Source organism: Pelobates fuscus, chromosome 5, assembly GCF_036172605.1.
Source record: "Pelobates fuscus isolate aPelFus1 chromosome 5, aPelFus1.pri, whole genome shotgun sequence".
In the NCBI taxonomy this organism is placed as follows: Eukaryota; Metazoa; Chordata; class Amphibia; order Anura; family Pelobatidae; genus Pelobates; species Pelobates fuscus.
In genome coordinates, this window is record NC_086321.1 from 223204049 (window position 1) to 223212681 (window position 8633).

The following is an 8633-nucleotide window of genomic DNA, read 5'->3' on the forward strand; positions in this document are numbered from 1 at the left end:
AAAGATTGGCATAACTTGGGGCAAATCTGGTCCCCATTGTAGTACCTAGTATTTGAAGATAAAACTTATCCTCAAACCAGAAAAAAATATTTTTTTAAATAAAATCAATTCCTTTTATTAAAAAGTCAATTTGAAGATTGTCAATATCCCCTGATTTTCTTAAATAAAAATGAATCGCTTCACATCTTTTTTCGTGATCAATTATTGTATATAGACTTTTTACGTCACATGTAGCCATAATTGTAGCGGAGGTACGATATTCTCCAGGTTATCTCCGCTTATAATCTAAGTGAGACTCAGGAACAAGACAATTATAAATCCACAGGCAAGGTTTCCAGTAAGTAATACAGCAGTATCCCAACAGCAATCCCAATAACTGGACGACACACAGTTTCAGGAGCAGAACTAACAATCTTTATTCCACAGTGCCTTATAAAGCATGCTCCCATGCAAGGGAGGAGTTTTCAACAATTATTACAGTACCTAATCTGGGAATAGTAACCTCCCACCCCTCTCCTCCCCTCAGCTTACATCATAATCCCCTTTACACTGTACTCAGATTCCCCCAGTTCCTGGATGTACACCTAAACTTAGGGGTACCCCTTTAAATGGCACATCCCCTGATAGCCCTGATCTGGGTGAGTAACATATCTAAAAATCACCCAGATCGGACCAGGGGTTCGGGAAATTTATGGAAGTAATAAAAAGACCGACCGCGCTGGATGTACAGCCGAATGGGGTTCCATGCGATGGGGCCCTGCGGTCGGTCACCGTATAAGGGAACACAAGTTTCATTCCCTTAGTTTACTTGAATGATTCTACCGAACAATCGGACAAATACATTACGTGTTATTCACACAAAATTTTGTAGGACAGCCATCTGCTACAATAATAAAGTCACTGTGCCAATTAAAGTGATCTAAAATCTGTAAAAGACTCATGGTGTCCATTAAATATGCTGGACACTCAATCACTAATTTTTTTTTTTAAAACTGGTCTATATATTGAGACAGAGGGGCTAGAAGTATTCCAATTCCGGAAACTACTGGTCTGCCCGGAGGATTGGTATCATCTTTGTGTACTTTGGGTAGGACATAAATGACCGGTATTCTTGGATTCTTTGTATTTAAAAAGTCTTATTCTTTTTTTGTTAAAATGCCTGTATTATGTCCCTCATCTAAAAATTCTTTATATTTTAATCTAATATCGGGGAGTGAGTTATTCTGAAGTTCCTTATACGTTGTAGTGTCTTCAGGTTGCTTATAAATTTCTTGTAGGTATTTATCCTTTTGCCACACTACAACACTTCCCCCCCCCCGCCCTCCCTCCCCCTTATCGGCTGGTTTGATCACTACCGATTGATCATCCTTTAAGTCCTTCAATGCTTTTTTTCCCCCTTGTGTTAAGTTCTCTTGATATTTATTAATTGTCTTTATTTTTTTAATATCTTTGGAACACAGTTTCTCAAAGGTTTTCATTACATCTGATTTGCAGTTGATAGGATAAAAGGAAGATAAAAATGCTAAGTTTTAACCCAAATGTCTTGTGGTTCCCCACAGTGGTGAACTAGCAGAGCAGTGTTTAAAAGGGGTGAAAAGGAGCAATAAGGATGAAGCATTACGGTTTTTATTATGCTGTTAGTCCGCCATATCCTAATGAGACATGCGCTACGGGTTGGGTGTTAGCTGCGTTACCAAATATATCTTGCTTGCTCTAGTCTTGCCCGAAACGTTGGGATAACACACCGCATGTACAGTGTTTAGCCCACTTCAGTCAGACATACTCTTAAAGTAAACCATATGCATTAACTATAAACTGAACAAAACAATACTATTTTCACACATGTAGAGATCTCCCAACAGGATGTCTGTAAGTTCCCTTGTGTGGTTCAGTGGGGTGTGCTTAGGCGAAGACCCAAGCAGTGACCCTGAAACAAGTAAAGGTGGTGATATAAAACCCAAGATGTTAGGGGGCGGGGCCTGGCAGCCAAAATGGCCGTAGGCACTCTTTCTTACCTCCAGGACAACCGGGCACAAAATAACTGTAATATCACTTACCCACGCTGACCACATCTGTGGATTGTCTTGTACCATGTGGAAACACTACGATACCCAATTGGTGAAACTACACTGAAGATTTCAGCTGCCCGACTATGAGGTCTAGCTTGTCATGCGGACCTGTGGATGGGGGAGGCGGCCGCTCTCCCGCCATGGGGCTTGATCCTGCTACAGATTCTCCTGCAGACCGCAACCCCCCTTTGGACTGGTGGTGGATATCCCGGTCCCCACAGGGGACACCCACCTCATTGAAACAGAGGGATCTCCTGCTGAACCAACAGCACAATGCGCCCAAGATAACCGCCGTGCCACAGCTTCCACGACTCCAGGAGAGCTTGACGATCCAGAGCTGGAGGGAGAGTTTTGAGATCCGCTTCAACAAGATCTGTCAGTTGTTCTGGTAGCGTCCTCACAGCGATCTCACACCGCAGCTATGCCGGCTGGGTCCGTGCCCTTGACTGCTGTCTTGAAAAGCCAACCCCAAACTAGGCTGGGCACCCACGTGGAGGTAAGTCGTCCAAATATCCTGCAAGTTCCCAGGATCTAGGAGCACACCCAGGCCTGCGACCATACCGAGGGATGGAAGAGGGTCACTGGATATGCGGCATCGGTTCCCCACATGGCTTGGGCTTTGGAAGGTGAGGACATCTGAAGCAACGGACTCCCAGCAACCTGCCGGCTAGAAACCTGGCTACTCTCATGGCATAACACTGGGGTTAGTGATGACATCAGCAAGGAGATGAACTATCAATTGTGGTATGCCTGTGGCGTCGGATGACACCTGAAAGCCTGCTCATTCAAAGCTACTCCTGACACCAGTGCAGGAACTTGTGCTGATTACCCAGTGGAATTAACCCTTATGAGTAAAGATATCTCACTACACCTTACATTTTCTATCTGAACAAGAGCCTAATGTGTAGCACTTATGTCTGATGTGTTTGCTTTGTTTAGCCTGATTACCTACCTTGTTTAACCAGTTGCTCACTTACGTTAATCTATATTTTATTTTGACTGCCATGCTGCAATTAAACTATGTCTGATAAAGTAGCTTGTTGTTGTTGTCATGGCAGCACAAGCTTATTTTGTAACTTTATGCACAACTCAAAATAAAGAATAAAAAAAAAAAAGAAAACAAGATGCTGTCGTTATTGTGGTAATTATGTCCTTGGTTTTTACAATGAAAGGTTTTTTTGTTTGGAACTGGAATAAAGTGTGTCTTAGTGAAAGGAAAGACAGCTAACAGCTGGCAGCACAGTGTAGGTGCTAATTATACTTGCAGTTTATTAAAGCGTCTGAATCTTGTCAGCCTCTTGACCTGTCACTGTCTCTTCCATTCAGGAGATATTTTACGTCCCGCTTTAGTGGGTTCCATTGATGAAGGCGGATTAAGGCACCATTCTCGGAGCATACCTAAGCCTTCGTCTGGGGTCCAAATCACTTTTAGGCTCCCATCCCTTGTCACAAGGAGCTTTGTGGGGAAGCCCCACCTGCAGCGGATAAGGTTTGTTTTGAGGGTTTCCACCACTGTCGGAACTGCTTGCATTTGCTTAAAGTTGCTGCCGATAAGTCTGCAAAGATCTTCACTGTTGGCTAATATTCCGGTGGTTGAGGCCTGTTGCGGCTAGCCCCAAGTATAATTTCTTGATGTGATGTGATTTAATGAGCACATCTCTTGGGATTATGTCTGGCAAATTGAGGTGTTTGGGACCCGATCCTCCAGAAGCATGTCTGTTGGTATATCTGGTGCGTCTGGTGCAGTTTCCGAGGTCCAGAATATATTTTCAGAGACCGTCCACTTTGGTTTGCCAATACGCTATCAGTTTGCTGGAGAGGGCGTCGAGGGCTTGTGTCAGGTAGGTTTTAGTCATTTGTTCTCTGTTTAAAAAGCAATTTTGCGTGAGTGCAGGGCTGCTTGCCTCAGAGTCTTCTCTCTCCTTGTGACTGTGGCGTTGGGGAGGCTGTGCTCAGTTTCTGGCTGAAGAAGTTGATTTTGTCTGCTTTGGCAGCGCTCTTCTTGCCTTTATGCTGTGACATTGTTACTTGAGGTTCATGTGGGGGGCTGTAGAGCCTTTTTTTTTGCGTGCTGATCTTCAAAAATTCTTTGCTTGTGGTGCCCATGTGCCAGAGCGAAGAATTATGAGGCTATCTGGCTTGGCTGTGAGCCACCCTCCAATTGGATAAATACTTGCAAAAACATAATATACAGGCTTACAATTTGTAATTAGTGGGTCAATAGCTTCTTGATCCAAGCAGATATCTGACTGCAATACTGGGGTCAAGAAGGGATTTTTTCCTAGTTTGTTGCAAAATTGGAAGCGCTTCAGACTGGGTTTTTTGCCTTCTTTTGGATCAACAGCAAAACATATGTAAGAAAGGCTGAACTTGATGGACGCATGTCTCTTTTCAGCTATGTAACTATATAGCATATATGTACTTAGCATATTTCAAATTTAAACATAGCATACATGACCTGATATATGTGTATCAACTGTCATAGGAAAAATACGCTGAGAAACATTCTATACCAAATGTAAAACTATTTCTCCAACATGAAAGAAAGCACTTAATAGGGTGGGGGGAGAGGGCACTAATCTAACCAATCAGTGTCCTATTCCTAGGAATGCTGGAAAAGTACATTGAGCAAGCCTGACAGAGTCACACGTGCAGTTGGAAGATCACTTCACCATGCAACATTCTGAAGCAGGAAAGAGTGTCTCATCAAGCTACAGTGTTGGGTTTCTCTCTCTCTCTCTCCCTGCTGTATTAGTCCCTGCTGAGAGAATGATGAGCTTGTGGCTGCACACAAGGATTCCATGTTTCTGTCATTAAAGGAATGTTCTGACACTGAGATTTAGGGGAAAGTGGGGGATGGGCTAAATAAACTCTCCTAGCTGAGATGTGCCCAACAATGCAATCTGACCAAGTTTATAAAGGTTTATTTTATACTTTTAACCCCTTATGGACCGATGACGGTTCAGGACTGTCATCGGCATTTTTGCGTTGCCGACCGCTGATGGTCCTGAACCGTCACACCGGTCAGATGTACTTACCCTATCGCTGTAGTTCCCCCGGCGGCAATCGGCGGTGCTCCCGGTGTGGGGAGACTGCCTGCAGCCCAGGCAGTCTCTCCATGGCAGATTAGGACCCCTGGGGCCATGTGATTGCTCAACAGAGCGATCACATGGTCACAATAGGTGTCCATGTGTCTGCCTGCAGGGGGACTGCCTGTGCTGACAGGCGGTCTCCCTGCTAGCGTAAAATAAAATACAAAAATTAAAGGAACATGTTAATAAAATAATAGAATTATATATGTGTATATATGATATATAAACATACATTATATCTATATAATATATGTTTATATATCATATATATATATAATGTCATACTAAGTGTATTTTTATATTAATATATACATATATTAATATAAAAATACACTTATAATTAAATTGCACACGTGTATATATATATAATAACTATATTTGTAGTCGGGGACATAAGCCGTAAGTGTACTGATTATACCAGAGTATGAAAGTCGGTTGAGGTGTGCCGTAACCGACGTATGAGGTAGGCCTGAAATAAAAGAGGGCCCACCCAGGAATGGTTTATAGAGGGTTGTGGTGGGAGGGATGAACCCGGCTATTCCAGTGCTGAACCAGAGGGGGCCTGAGCTTTTATAGCCGGGTAACCCCTCCCACAACTACAGGCTATGCCTTACTATTTGTAGTCGGGGACATAAGCCGTAAGTGTACTGATTATACCAGAGTATGAAAGTCGGTTGAGGTGTGCCGTAACCGACGTATGAGGTAGGCCTGAAATAAAAGAGGGCAAAAAGGTTGGAGTAAACAATTCATTTTATTTATACACAGATTACATAGCAAGACCTTTGAATGCTGATCTTAGTTCTATTTCTGGTTGTGGAATGTAAGTGGTGTAAACCGCTGATTTCCACCGACCTAATCTTTTAATTATGTGAGATGGTACGCCATGACTAGAGGCTGCTGAAGCGGCTCCGATTCTGAACGAGTGACCGGAAAATCCTGTGGGATTGAGGCCGAGTCGGATGAACAGAGTTCTGACGTACTGAATGAACTTGGCCGTTGTTAAGGGTAGACCTTGGAGTGCGAGTAGTGGGGTGTTTTGATTGAGACCTGTGAGGGAGGCCAAAAAGGTGTCGAATACTGTGACCGGGCACCACTGATTGCCTGTGGGGTAGTAGCAGATCTTAGTCGGTGGGCCTACTTGGTTAGTTTTTGTGCGACCTAGGCTGAGAACATAGTGATCTGTGTTTCTCTGGAGATTTGAAATGTAGAGAGGCTGACAAGAAACACTATTGGTAGTGAATTCGTTTGGACGTAGAAACCCATAGAAAGCTAGGTATGCCGCTGTCTTGATAACCAGGTTGGTATGGGATTCGAAAGGTTTGGAGTCCAAAATATTGGAGAGTGAGCGGAACTTGGGACCGTCTATCGGTAGTCTAGACGAGGTAGTGGGTATGTCTAATCTCAGTATACCTTTTAATATGTTTTTTACGGGATAGGAAGATATGAAGGGTTTAGTACTAGGGTAGGCACTGATGATATGATGTTGTATACCCGAGAGATATAGTTTAATGGTGTTCAATGCTAATTTTAGGTTAAGGTGGCAGAAAGAAATAAAGGCGATAATGGAGTCTAAAGAATGGGTGTTGGTTAACTGATGGTCTGTTGTGAATTTGGTGTATAAGCTAAATGCTCGATTATAAGCGCGGGATGTGTTTGTGGATAGGGCTGCTCCGGCTAGGTATCTGCTGTGAGATAGCAGTCTTTCTAGTCCAGGATGAGGTCTCGGAATGGAGGGGTGCTGACCGGTCTGGAGTTGGCTGTGGGGTGTGTCTTGAAGAAAACCTGTAAGTTAAATCGAGACAATGCATCAGCGGCTATGTTGGTTTTCCCTGGGATGTGGATGCAAGTGATATGGAACTGTAGTGTCGCTGCTAACCAAGTCAGCCTTCGAATCAGTCTCATGATGGTGAGTGAGGAGGATCTACCCTTGTTTATTATGTCACAGGCTGGTTTGTTGTCGGAAAAGCATTTTACCGCTTTCCCCTGCCATAAGTGTCCCCACACTCTTGCGGCTGCCACTATTGGGTAGATCTCAAATAGAGCCGATGTACTCGGAAATGAGGGTAGACCTAGGGTTTCTACCGGCCATGAATCTCTGAACCAGTCATTGATATAGATTGCTGCAAACCCTGTGTGAGCTGCTGCATCGGTCCAGATGATGGGTGAGGAGTCTGATAAAGGTGTAATGAACATGGCTACCCCATTCCAATGAGTTAGGAACCGTAACCACATGAGTAGGTCTGCCCTTGCGTGAATATCTAGCGATATCCTGCTGGAGTCCGTATTGAGAAACAGGAGGAGGTTCAGCAATCTTGAGATAAACGCCCGACCTTGGGGAATGATTTTCATGGCGAAGTTTAACGTGCCCAGTAGGGATTGTAGGTTTGACCTGGTACACGTGTCCTTCCCCAGAAAATACTTTACCATCTCAATGATCTGCTGCACCTTCTCACGAGGGAGACTAGCCTGTAACGTAACGGTGTCTAGGTTGATACCTAAGAACGTGAGTTTTGAAGTAGGGCCTATTGTCTTAGCTTGAGACAGTGGCACCCCCAATGCTGTAAATAAGGCCAAAGTTTTCTGGAGACTAACTGGTGCGGACTGAGGTGGTTCTATCGTCAGGAAGTCATCCAGATAGTGCAGAACAGCGGGACAGTGAGTGACATTGAGGAGTAGCCAGCATAAAGTGTCGGCAAAAATGTCGAATAATTTCGGGCTACTTTTTGCTCCGAAGGTAAGGCGGGTGGCAAAGTAATATTTGTTTTCCCATTTGATGCCGTGCACGTGCCACAGGGACGGGTGAATGGGTAGGAGCTTGAAGGCGTTGGAAATATCGGTTTTTCCTAACCAGGCTCCCCCCCTGCCCTCAGAATGGATTGAATGGCATCATCTACTGTGGTATACTGCAGGGAAAACTCTTCCGAAGGTATTAACGAATTGATGCTGGGAGTAGGTAAAGAATGAGGAGCGGACAAGTCGTAGATAAGTCTTTTTTTATTGTTGGACTTGCCAGTGGCAATACCTATAGGGTTGGTGCGCTAGCTGGCGAAAGGAGGGTGAACAAAGGGGCCTATGATAAAGCCGTTAGTCAGTTCGGTCTTGAGTAGTGACTGTGTAGTGATTGGGTCAAGGATAGCTGACTGTAAGTTGGGACATTCTAGAACACCTGTGGGGAGTGTGACTAGACCCGTGTGGAAACCTTCAGTGAAGCCCTGAATGAGGAAGTCGACTAAGTGAAGGGAAGGGTGTGCCTGGAGGTAAAATGCCAGGTTGTCGATGCTAACTTCGGTTAGTCATTGTTTGGGGTACAGACGATTGGGGCACATAGTTTTTGCATGTGCCCGGAAGCAGATTGAGCAGACGTGCAGCAGTCTGCAAGAACTGAACCCACAACTTCCTGAATTGAAGTTGTTGCAGATCTGCGCTTTGCCAAGGTATATAATGGGTCTGCCCAACTTGTCCTTCAATCCTC